This window comes from Anoplolepis gracilipes, chromosome 11 (genome assembly GCF_047496725.1).
Source record: "Anoplolepis gracilipes chromosome 11, ASM4749672v1, whole genome shotgun sequence".
Classification (NCBI taxonomy): Eukaryota; Metazoa; Arthropoda; class Insecta; order Hymenoptera; family Formicidae; genus Anoplolepis; species Anoplolepis gracilipes.
Genome location: NC_132980.1, coordinates 2,761,390 through 2,774,667, shown reverse-complemented (window position 1 = coordinate 2,774,667; position 13,278 = coordinate 2,761,390). Strand labels below are relative to the sequence as shown.

At 38.5% G+C, this 13,278-nt stretch overlaps 1 pseudogene; it reads right to left on the bottom strand.

Annotated features, from left to right (window-relative positions):
- Positions 1–9,974: 9,974 nt before the first annotated feature.
- Positions 9,975–12,719, bottom strand: LOC140671361 (uncharacterized; annotated as a pseudogene).
- Positions 12,720–13,278: the final 559 nt, after the last annotated feature.

Genomic DNA, 13,278 nt, shown 5'->3' with positions numbered 1-13,278 from the left:
AGGGTGTCTCCGAAATAGGGGATTAACTCTCGTGGGTAGATAGAGTGTGTTAAACTGAAGAAAAAAATCTTATATTATTTTAAATTCGCAATAATTAATGAGATATAAATTAATAAAGATCGGCCAATAGTAGTGATATAGCAGGGTTTCTAACTCAGGAGTTCGAGGGGGGTGCGGGGGCGGGGGGAAGGAATCGCGGGCGCGGGGGGATGACGTCACGCAGGTCCGCGGCGCGGTTTGTAGACGAGGGGTACGCGGGAAGGGGGAGAAATCCGCGACACACCCGCAGGTCCCCGGTGCGATTTGTAGACGAGGGGACAACGGAGAGGAGGGAGAGAGACCGCGACACAGGTAGACGAAGGGACAGCGGAGAGGAGAGAAGTCCGCGACGCGGCCGATAGACGAGGGGTTTGCGGACAGGAAAGAGAGGTCCGCGGTGTAACCGATGGGTCCACGAGTAGGGAGATAGATAGAGAGAGACGGCGCGATAGACGTTCGCAACGCGGTAGACGGAGACGCGTGGTATAGGATAGGATAAGGAGAGCGCTATGTGCATTGTACATAGCGTAGGACAATGAGAACATGATGTGGTGGGAAAAGGAGGAGAGCATAATAGAATGATAGTGTGAGAGAGAAAGAAGGATGAAGGGAAAGGATAGCGGGAGCGCGATAAGACGGAGGCTAAGCCGTACGCGAGAACGCAGAGAATTTTTGTATGTTAAGCTTTTTTTTATAATATTAAATTTTTTATATATTATTATATATATATATTAAATATTATTTAATTAAATCTAATTATATCTTATTATATATATATTAAATATTATCTAATTAATACTAAGAGGAGGAAGAAGGATGGGATAAATAAAGAAGGCGCAAAACACAATACACATATTTATCACTAACATAATTTTTATTCAGAAAAGTGTGTATGTGTGTTTTTAAAAATGAAAATATAAAATATAAAAAACTAAATCTAACGAGATGTATAAATAAAAATATAAAAAGATGTAAAAAATCTAAGATCTACGATATAAAAGATAAAATTATAAAATATAAAATTTAATAAAAAAAAACTAAAAATAATGAGCGGTAGGGTGAGGGGGACCTCGCGACGGCTGCTTCTGTAACAGAAAAGAAAATGAACATTTTTATTAGTATTTTAAAATAAATATGTAAAAGTTTGAGCATATTTACAATAGGGCTCCTCTCCGAACAGCCTGCGGAGACAGAAAATGTCGACGTACCTTTTCGGATACACCTCGTCTAACATTCGGGAGCGGGGGCCATCGCCCCACAAATTCTCCCATTCCGCGCACTCCTTTTTGTTGGCCCGCACCCAGCGCACCTCTTCCATATACACTACGCTTATATATCGAGGCACATGATAAGCACCTATTTCGAAAATCTTAAAAAAAAACATATAAATATATTATAAATATATTATAAATATATTATAAATAAAAAAGCATATAATAATAATAATAAAAACTACTTACATTTCCAAACAGGACCTCCAGTAGTGCCTGGAATAGGGCGCGGGCCAAATTTCGCGCTCTTCGAAGTGCGCGGCGGCGATGCTACCGGCGATGGTCGATCCATTCTGGAAGCCGTAGGCGGCGATATCTCGTCTCAAACATCGCATGCATGAATACGAGTACTTGCGATATTTTTTTTAATTTCTCAAAAAGAACTGCACTTACTGAACCACAGTCAGACACTTTATGCCAGCTTCAGCGAGAGCTAGGTAACGTCTCGGTAAAAAAAGGATAGGGGATGAGCATGACATAAGAGTTAGTACGAATGCTTACTTTTCACAGCTGATAAAAAAATTAAAAGCTGACGCGAACTGTCACTCCACACGGCATTCATATAGATAATTCTAATTGAATAGCATAAAAAATATAAAATATACAATATAAAATAGATAATATAAAAGATAAAAAAAATTAAAATAAGGGGAAGGAGAGAGAGCGCACCGCAGCGGCTTCTGAAAAAAAAAAAAAACATTATTAACGTCTTTATAATTTTATAAAAATTATAAATACATACACAAATCATGCAGAACTTCTTTGTTTACTACATGCGTGTATTAATGTTGTAAGAGGCAAGTCGCTTTCTTCTCTCTTCTAAAAAGTCTATTCTTCTTTCTCTTTTCATCTGTAGCTTCTCTCTTCGGAGATGCTTCATTTCCGCGACAACAGAATCCTCAAATTGTAAAAGTTCTACTTCAGTATCCTCATTGATTACATCACATAAAAAGTCTATATCATCACGAATCTCGAAAAACAGTTTTAACGATCTCGTATGAGTCTTTGGCAAACCAATTTCACGATTTCGCAAAAACTGCACCACAGGAGTCACAGAGCCACCGAGGGCGTCGGAGCGTTCTCTCCACTGCATCTTATCGCGACACTTACACAATAAGTTTTATTTTTCATGCATTAGTCTTCTTTCGTACAAAACAGACAAAAATTGCACGGTATTAATTGATACAGCGGTCTCAGACATCCACCGCATTCATGTAAATCATGGATCTGTTGATAAACTTCACTATGATGTATGCGCACCACATCATTCTCAATCTGTGACCTCTCCGGCAATCGCATGAAACACGATATACAGTGTTTAACAGAAATCCCAGGTTTATAATAAAAAGATATAATGCACAGTCTTTTCATTTCATTGTATGTACGAACTTGTACATCATCTAACGTATGAATAATAGGTTCCACAACATCACTGAAATCACTAGAATTACCGTCAAGAACACTATCGTGTAAGGATTCTACATCCGAATCAGAATGCTCGGACGAAAAGTCCATCGAATCGGACGACTCGGCAAACTCGAACGAATCGGACGAATCGGATGAATCGGATGAAATGTTCATCAAGAGTGAATTAGGCGACTCGGAAGAATCGGACGACTCGAACGAATCGGATGAAATGTCCATCAAGTCATCCATAAGCACAAAGTTTTTTTTTATCAGATATAACAAAAAAAAATGTCACAAGGATGACCGCAAACTCGCGTTTTCTTCCAAACTCGCTTTATCAGATGCGACAAGATTGTCACAAGGATGGTCGCAAACTCTTTTATGGCACACGCTCCTCCCAAATATATATATTTTAATCTCACATCTCTCATCTCCTTCTAACTCGAGTATCACGTCTCATCTACATCAGCATTTTCAACATCTTTAACAGAATGTATGTAGATCCAACCATATACATCATACGTTTTATAAAGAATAGGTGAAGAAAGAAATAATAAAAATCAGTAATAAAAACGGTAATTTATTTATTGCAAACATCATAGAGTAAATCATTTACAGCACATGTTAACAATTCACAATCTACGAGTGATTTGCCGTCAAACGCGTCACTCTCACGTATCACTTTTACCGCATCATAAACGTCAGTGATATTGTTGCGTTGCAAAACGCTAACAAATTGTTTAAACTTTTTATTAACAATATATATGTATTCTGACACAGCCAGAAATGCATATGATCGATACAGTCTTCAAAATCGAATAAATGCACCAATGTTTGCGGATGCATATACAAAGAATTATTAGATAATGTTAATTTAACAATCTTGGAATCAGTTAACGTAATCATTTGGATAGATAGATCGCAGATCCATAATAGCTCACTTTCAGTCGATTGTTCAATATCGGCACGTTTCTGCATCAATGAATGCCAGATAACGATAGGCAATACTATTTGATTGCCTCGGTTATCACCAACAAGTAATTCCACATATGACATAACTCCGACGCTTATTCCAATCTCAAGTATTTGTATGATGTCGGCGTTAGAGCATACCTTCTTCCCAAGATACGACCCGCGCGACGAGACTCGGATGAAATGCTACAAAATTTTAGAAAAATGTTATTAAAAATATAATATTAATATAAATATTAAAAATATTATTTAATACTAATATAAATAATAAAAATATTATTTAAAAATAAAACTTACTCTTTCTTTGGCAGTGTCCGTAATCGGGACGTAATAATTCATGTTGCTTCCTTTAGCGGAGACCACAAACGATTGACACGATACTAAATTATTTTAAGTATTAAAACACAATTTAGCACTATACACTGCAATGTGGAGAGGGTTATTGTTCACAATTTAGCACTACAAATTGTAATGTGGAGGGAGTGATTGTTGATACAGCAAGCTTTTTTCTCCAAGCGCCTATATACAGCTGCTAATTAATAATTACATCCCCAAAGATTTTAGCTGAATGCGCTTAAAATTTTCCGTGCGCCGAGGTGCGACAACATTTTTCTGATGAAATCATACCTGAATATTCTAAATGTACGTGACAAATTATCAAAAAATAACTCGCAGCTGCATGTAATTTGAAACTACAAATTATCCATGCGCTAACGAATCTTATTAAAATGTTTAAAGTGTGCGTGACAAATCGCGAAATGACAACCATATGTAATTTGAAGCCGCGGATCTTCCGAGCGCCGATATACAGCTGCTAATATTCGAAATATGACAAATCTTTGAGATGACGTGGCCCATAGGTGACAATCCAACGAGATATGACAAATCCGCAGCTGCGTGTAATTTGAAACTGCAAAACTTTCGAGCGCCGATGTGCAACTGCTAATTTTTGAAATACAGCAAAAAAAATTTTTTTGACATAACGTCATCGTTAGGTGACAAATCGCGAAATGCGTGATAGAAACATCTATGAATCGCGATAAATTCACTGCAAAGAGGTGCACATTCATTATTTTCGAGTCGTGCATCTTGTTCGGTCTGAAAAACATGGCTGAGCAAATTGTGTGGGAGCAATCCACCCGGGTAAATTCAATGGAGGAATACATTGCGTAGGAGGCGCAATATAACGAATGTATCGAGTCGTTGGAAGAACAAAGTCGAATTAAACGACCACGATTATCGATCGGAAATCGACAATCGCTGATTGCTCGAATCGCGCGACTCGAAGGATTGAAAAATGTATTGCACAGGCGTTTCGTACACGCGGGTGCAGGATGCAGTTCGCGAGAAAATGGATTGATTTGGCGAGAGATCAATACGGCATTCGAAGGTCGTATCATAACTGATGCGGTTATAAATTATAATCACATCGAACCTCGTCAATTTTTGGAAGACGCGAGTGACATTGTGCTCGAGCACGTGCGAGCCGTTATGCAAAAACACAACACTGTGAAAGTGAATACAGTGTTTAACGGCGACTTTGTGGCGGGCGATAAGCGCGCCAATAAATCAATCAATACGAGAAACTTTGAACTTTTTCATACATCCGATTTACGCGAGTGGTATGAACGGCGAGTCGCCGAGCCCATCCTTACATTGCTCGAAGAATTTCAGGAACGCGATAGCGGATGAGCATTATCGCGTATACTAAATTAAACAGTAAATATAAATAAATATAATCCTATGCGCGCCGGATGTTGCGTGCAATTACCGCGAAAGATAGTAATGAAACGAGCAATGGTTAACGTGCAATCTCAAGACAATACATGTTTTGCGTGGGCGGTGGTGGCTGCTCTGTATCTAGTTGAAAGATACACAGACCGACAATCGTCGTACCCGCATTATACAACAGTACTGAATCTCCAAGATATTGAGTTTCCAGTCACTCTTAATCAAATTAAAAAATTTGAAATTTATAATGACATTTCAATCAATGTGTATACCATCGAGAATGAAAACATTATCGCGTTACGCCTTACGGAGCAAAAGAGGGACAAGCACGTCAACTTGCTCTACGTGCAAGATACGCGAGATATCGGACATTTCGGATGGATCAAGAATTTATCCAGGCTTGTGAGTTCGCAACTCAGCAAATACAAGGTTAAAAAATATATCTGCGATCGGTATGTATATTTAATACAACTGTCTAGAAATATTTAAAACAGGGATATAAAAATTTTAACTTTTATTTTACAGATGCATGCACTATTTTCACTCGAATGAGAAACTACAGTCGCATACAGTAGACTGTGGAAAGATGAACGACTGTGCTATCCGGTTACCGAGCGATCAGGACAGGCGGCTCGCATTCGCCAACTACAACAGGAAGAAGCGACTACCTTTCATCGTGTATGCCGATCTGGAGTGCGTTTTGGTGAAAAAAGAAAAAGAAAATTTTTATCAACATCACCAAGTATTTAGTATCGCTTATTATGTACATTGCTCGTACGATAATTCGTTATCCGCGTATCATTCTCGTCGCGAAGCCAATTGCGTTGCGTGGTTCGCCGATGAACTTAAAAATTTGGCACAACGTGTAGAAAATATTTTAACAACCAATGTCCCCATGGTAAATTTAACGCAAGATGAATGGAAAGAATTTCGAAGTGCGACTCAGTGTCATATATGTGAGAAACCATTCGTGGAAGATGATGATACGCGCGTACGCGATCATTGTCATTTGACCGGACGGCACAGAGGTCCCGCGCATTCAAATTGCAATCTAAATTACAAAGAATCTTTTTGCATTCCAACAGTATTGCACAATTTATCCGGCTATGATTCTCACTTTATAATCGAGGAAATAGCCATAGCGTTTGAAGGAGAAATCGATTTACTTCCGATAACAAAAGAAAAATATTTTTCATTTACAAAACATGTTAAGGGTACGAAAGACAAACCGGGAAATCACATTAAATTACATTTCATAGATTCATTTAAATTTCTTACAATAAATCTTGACAAATTGGCATCTTTTCTGAGCAAGAATAAACTCAAAATTTTACAATCGGAATTTAAAAATTTATCCGCCGAGGATTTCAATTTACTGACAAGAAAAGGTGTCTTCCCGTACGAATACATTGACTGCGTAGATAAATTGTTAGATGCATGTCTACCATCGCGAGAATCATTTTACAGCTCCTTGACAGGTAACGCAGTATCCGAGAGCGATTACGCGCACGCTGAGATTGTGTGGAAGCGATTCTCAATTTGGTCGCTAGGCGAATATAGCGATTTATACCTCAAAACTGATGTCTTGTTACTAGCAGACATTTTTGAAAATTTCCGCGAGAGTTGTATCAAGAGTTATGGGCTCGTCCCCGCGTATTACTATACTCTTCCCGGCTACATGTGGGACGCCATGTTAAAGCATACGAAAATTATATTTGAATTACTCACAGACATTGACATGGTTATGTTTATCGAACGAGGTATACGTGGTGATCTGAGTCAATGTTCCAACAGGTACGCGCGTGCTAATAACAAGTACATGCAGTCGTATGACTCATCGAAACCATCAACGTACTTGATGTATTTTGATGTTAATAATTTATACGGATAGGCAATGTGTCAACCATTGCCCTAAGCCTATTTTCAGTGGGTCGATAATGTTTCCAATTTTGATGTATCATCGATCATACGCTCGATTCGTCTACAGGCTACATCCTCGAAGTCGATCTTGAGTATCCGCAACATCTTCACGATTCGCAAACTGACCTATCGTTTTGCCCGACACGCGACAAACCACCTGGCAAACGCGAGGACAAGCTTCTCGCAACCTTATACGATAAGAAGCGTTACATGATACACTACCGCAACCTGCAGCAATGTTCCCGTCACGGTCTTCGTGTTGCAAAAATTCATCGTATATTACAATTCACTCAATCTCCGTAGCTCCGTACTTATATAGAACTTAACACAAAATTTAGGACACTGGCGAAAAATGAATTTGAAAAAAATTTGTACAAACTAATGAATAATGCCGTGTTTGGCAAAACGATGGAAAATGTGCGCAATCGCGTAGATGTTAAACTTTTAACAAAATGAGACGGAAGGTACGGCGTAGAGACATTAATTGCAAAACCAAATTTTCATAGCAGGAGAGTTTTTTCGAAAAATCTAATGGCTGTGGAATTACGTAAACTCGAGGTGAAATTCTACAAACCAATTTACGTGGGTATGTGTATTCTCGATATATCCAAGACATGTTTGTATGAATTTCACCACGATTATATGATACCAATGTATCGGGAGAGATGCAAAGTCATGTACACCGACACAGATAGTCTTATATATCACATTGAGTGCGACGATGTGTACGAGAATATGAAATGTGATATCAGCAGATTTGATACGAGCGACTATGCAATAGACAATGCGTACGGTATACCGCTCGTGAATAAAAAGGTACCAGGTCTAATGAAGGATGAAAACAATGGTACCATAATGACCGAATTTGTCGGGCTTAGAACAAAAATGTATGCGTTGCGCGTGGATGGTAAGGATACGAAAAAGGTAAAAGGCGTCAAGAGTAACGTTGTCGCGAGAATGATAACGTTTGACGATTACACGCGGTGTTTGAACGAAGAGATTGAAATAACGCGTAGTCAATCGTGTATAAGATCAAAATTGTACGAGGTATACACCATTCGCGAAACAAAAATTGCTCTAAGTCCGAGGACAAGCGGTATATCGTACCTACAACTACTGATACGTTACCGTGGAGACATTATAAAATACCATTGTAAATAATTGTATTTATTTATTGTAAATATAAATTATATATATATATATATATATATATTCATTCGTGTAAATTTATGTATATTTTTATTATGTTATATGTTTATAATAAATTATTTTTATGTATCCAAGAGTTGTGTGATTTATCAAGTCCCAACCACTTCACAAAAACTTCATCTCCTTTTTTATGTATCACCTTTTCCACGAGATACACGTCGGTGTTAGCAACGCGTTGTAGTTCGTATTCGTAGAATCCTCCGGCTACTGGATTTCCGCGCGAATCTTTTAATATATATGTCGCAGGATTAGTATTCTGTATTTTGACAATTTTAAACACTTCAGCCGACCAATTTGGAGTGTAACCTTTATCAAAAATGGTCTTGAATTTACTCACACGTATCGAATCACCCACTTTGAATCTCGCTGGAGCAGCAATTTTTACATTGTTGTATACTGTATTTAAAAATCTATCAGCGATTGGAGTGACATCGATAGGTCTCATATTGATAGTGCGATGTTTTCGCGCGTTATATTCTGCAACGAGTGGGGATAAAGCGTCGATCCACTTGTAATTACCATTTAGCGTAAACAATTTCCATATATTGTTCTTTAAAGTGCGGTTGAATCGTTCCACGATCGAGGCTTTCATGATGGAATACGTTGAATAATGATTAATGTTATGTTTCTTCATGAGTTTTTGCACATTTGCATTATTAAAATTCCTTTCCTGTTTGAAAATTTTTCGGACATCTTCCACCATCTCGAATTAGTTTTGCAATTTCAGACATTTCATTTCCGCTTTTACTTTTGAGCGGTATGTCCCACGCATACTTGCTCAGCACATCGATAACAGTGAGTATGTAATTGAAACCATTGTTGACTCGTGCATAAGGACGCATGTCAACCACGTCTGCCTGCCACAGATCATCGTATCCGCGTACTATGACGTGTCTACGCGAAAAATTTCTTCTCGCCTGAGCGTACAATTCTTCCACGAACAGTCGCTTTTCAGAGTTGTTTTTCTTTTCTTGTATGTTTGATCGTGGCATATTTCATAATAATATAAAAGTTCATGTATGATTCTTTATGTATCTTTTCCTGAGTCGGAGTCCTGTAGTTTGCACACGTGTCTGAAGCATTTCCTGCATTTCATGCATCATTATCTGAAGTGTTTGCACGTGCGTTTCGAGCGCAATAATTGTTTCCTCAATTTCTTTCAGCCTATTCCTCAAAAGTTCAACGTACCGTTTGTTAGCAGCATCGTTATCATCTTCCGGTTGCGCTACACGTCGTATCTTGCGCAACCTTGCGTCAAAGCCGGCGCTAGTCAGACATAGAGCGTTATCTCGCACATACGTTCTTAGTAATCCGTTCCATTCATAGTATACATTATTCGACATACCGAGCAATACTCCAAATTTATTAATTGACATTTCAATACGAAATGTTTTGACAGAATGACTAGTATCATCAATATGTTGTTTAATTTATAATAAGACGCGCCTCGCGAAGCTCTTCGATAATTGACATGATTTCATTGCCATGAGCATTGTTACCTGCTCGACGCGAAGCTTTCAGCAGCCGCAAACGATCTACCAATTCGTTGGGATCGTTCCAATGCACATATTCAATTTTATTCTCACTCAGTGTCATAGTGCGTGGTAGGTTTATACCTTTTCCGATTTTTCTTTTGATAGGAAATAATGAAGCGATTATATATTTATATTTGTATCCTTTGTTACCTAATAGTGGATTACGCACATTACTATCACGTCTATGCGCGTTTGTCGCCAATAATATACTTTTATATTTATGCATCGTTCTCTGTATATACAGCATCGTCGGGAATTCTCTTGAAAATTAATTCGTAGAGACCCGGCGTCTCCGCATATTTCACTCCATTGATGATTATATTATCATTCTTATCCACTTCGAAATGTTTATAGCCGAGCATCATTCCTTCGTCGGAAAATTTAACACCATATATGTAATCCATCTCGTTATTTACATCTTGGCCCAAAATTGCTCCGATATATCTTTGTCCGAGCGGACCAAGATGTTTTCGCAATTATATTCGCAAACATATTCTGACCCTCGGATGTTTGTAATTGACGTTGAACCGACGTCACAACCGCTTCGGGTGTGGTCTCAAAAATTTTTTTGACGGAAGGAGACGAGATTATTTGAGGTTGTTGTACAGCTTTTATCGGAGTTGATTGTTTCATTCGCTTTGATAGATTTGGTGTAGAAGTTATCAATGAATCGTTTGATCGTTTTCGTCCCCCATTTGATTTTTTTCATAAGTCAGTGAAATGTTTGATCGTTTCTGCTTTATGCTCTCTTGTACTTCTCTGGGTATACCAAACGACTCCACTTTCGATGCATCAGATTCTACATCGATGGTATTCTCAACAATTTGTTTTAGAGGTTCAGTGATTGGCTTAAAATGTCTCTCCAAAGCGACGTCTTCCTCAATTTTACCAGTTTTTAAAGCGTGATATTTTTTGCGAATTGATTCGCTCGTTTTTGCAATCTCTCTCACAATCTTTTCACGTTCATTATCAGCATCATTGTTGTTTATCATGATGGATATTTTGTAGACGTTGTTAGACTGATGTATTGACAGCGACTAACCTCTCTACGGTATCGCAAATTCATTAAATCCTTTTCTATATCGTTCATTGGTCAGCGAACTGTCTTTATCAATAACTACGAATCCATACTTGTGCTGCCAGCATTTCTGGCATAATGCGTGAAAATCGTTGTATGACATGTCAGTATTTACATGATCGTTCTACATATGTTTCAGGTTTGTACTATCCTGTTGAAATAAAATCAATAGATTCGCATTGTCGCGTATAAGATGCTTGGGTATCTTGGCATACGTTTGACAAAGATAGAAACAGTCGACGCTCGAGTGTCGACCCATTGCAAAGTACTCTCTTATCGTATTTTGTTTATCGCACGCCACGTCATCAAAGATAAAAATGGAATTCGCAAGCGCCTCGCTTGGAGCAACGATTTCACTATTATTAGAGAATGTGAAATAACCAATTTCGTCTATTGGTGTCAATAAATTTTCCAAATATTGATATTTCGGTTGTTGAAGCGATTTTGAGTATACGTACAGGTTCTCAAAACGAACACCGTACGGACTTTCAATTAGACTTATCAATACATTAGTCTTACTACAATTCGAAGGACCGCAAATAATGCCGCGTATAGTAATTTGTAACATGTTTCCATGCTTGCGTATTTCTTTTTCAAGCATTAGTCTATTGTCAAAGTTTAAACCTTTGATTATCGTCGCTTGCCGCACAAACCGCATTTTGAGAATGAGTCATGGGAGGACCTATTTATAGATGTGCACCGAATCGAAACCGCTCAGTATTGAAAATGTTTTTTCATCTGTCGGACGACAGTCATATTCTCGAGCTTACCTCTGAACAGTTGCAATATATATCAAAGATTATTTTATTGAGACAGTTTAGCCTCTACGTGGAACGACTGCGGGACAAACTTCCTGATTATATAAAGGCTGAAGTACAACGGTATCGTAGATGTTTGCGACATTATAATTTATCGTGGCAGCAAACACATATCGACGGTCCAACACCATTTATTAAAGATTGCTACGAATGTTAGCGAGAATTATAAGAGGTAGCGGTCTATTGAATCGTGCGATAAACGCGCTTCCTATCGAATTGCATATTCCTGGATATCAGTTTTGCGGACCGGGAACTCGTTTAAAAGAACGATTGGCTAGAGGCAATCGAGATATCAATCCATTGGACGCTGCGTGTCGCGACCACAATATAGTTTACTCGCGAAGCAACGACCTCGGTGAACGACACGTTGCGGATCGTATACTAGCTGTGAAGGCGCGGGAACGTATTACCGCGAGGGATTCGACTTTTGGTGAAAGAGTGGCTGCTACGGCTGTTTGGACGGCCATGAAGGCAAAAACGAAATTTGGTATTGGAATGAAGATGAAAAAAATCACCGAAAAAGAAAAAGATGTTGAAAAAACGAATACTTCTCGATTGACGTTAATATTGGGTGCATTGTGCTCTTTCGTATGTACGTTAAGTATTCAATTACATCTTTCGTGTTGCTCATGAGGTCGGCTATCATTGCTAATATTACGGTGAAGTGTTCGTCGATCTCCTCGCGAGTACTGTATTCCCTAAGCTGGTGGTTTATGAGTCTACCGTTATAGTCTAGCATGGTTTCGAGCTTGTCTAAGTGTGTGATTGTTGAGTTTGAGAACTTGTAACTGATTTTTCATCGCGTGTTGTACCATGTGTTGTGTGTTCTGTAGTAAGTGTATCTGTTCGTCTATTAATTTTTTATCATTCACGTCCATGGTGCCGAAAAGAGTTTGGCTACTGTTTCGATTCCGTCGAACAGTCCTCTACGTTTGTTTGTTTGTGATGCGTATAGCGTATTTATGATCGTTATTAGTCGCGTTAGCTGGTCCATGTCTTTTTTGACTATTTCGTTTAAATTATGGCAAGTTTTCCGGTTAGTTTTTTAAGTATCATCCCTGTGCACATTGCGTCCGTCTGTTCTATGTATATTTTCACTTGCCGAAATTTCTCGTTGATTTGGTCGAGGTCTAGTTTGATAACTAGTTTCCATGTTTTCTTTACTTGGTAAAGGCGGCCTATCTTCTCGAAATACAATTCGGGATTATATTCGAATTCTTGTATTTCATAGGTGTCGCTTGCCTTTTCTGCTTCTGTGAGCATCGCGCTCATCCCATAGGTGAGGTATCTGTAATGTT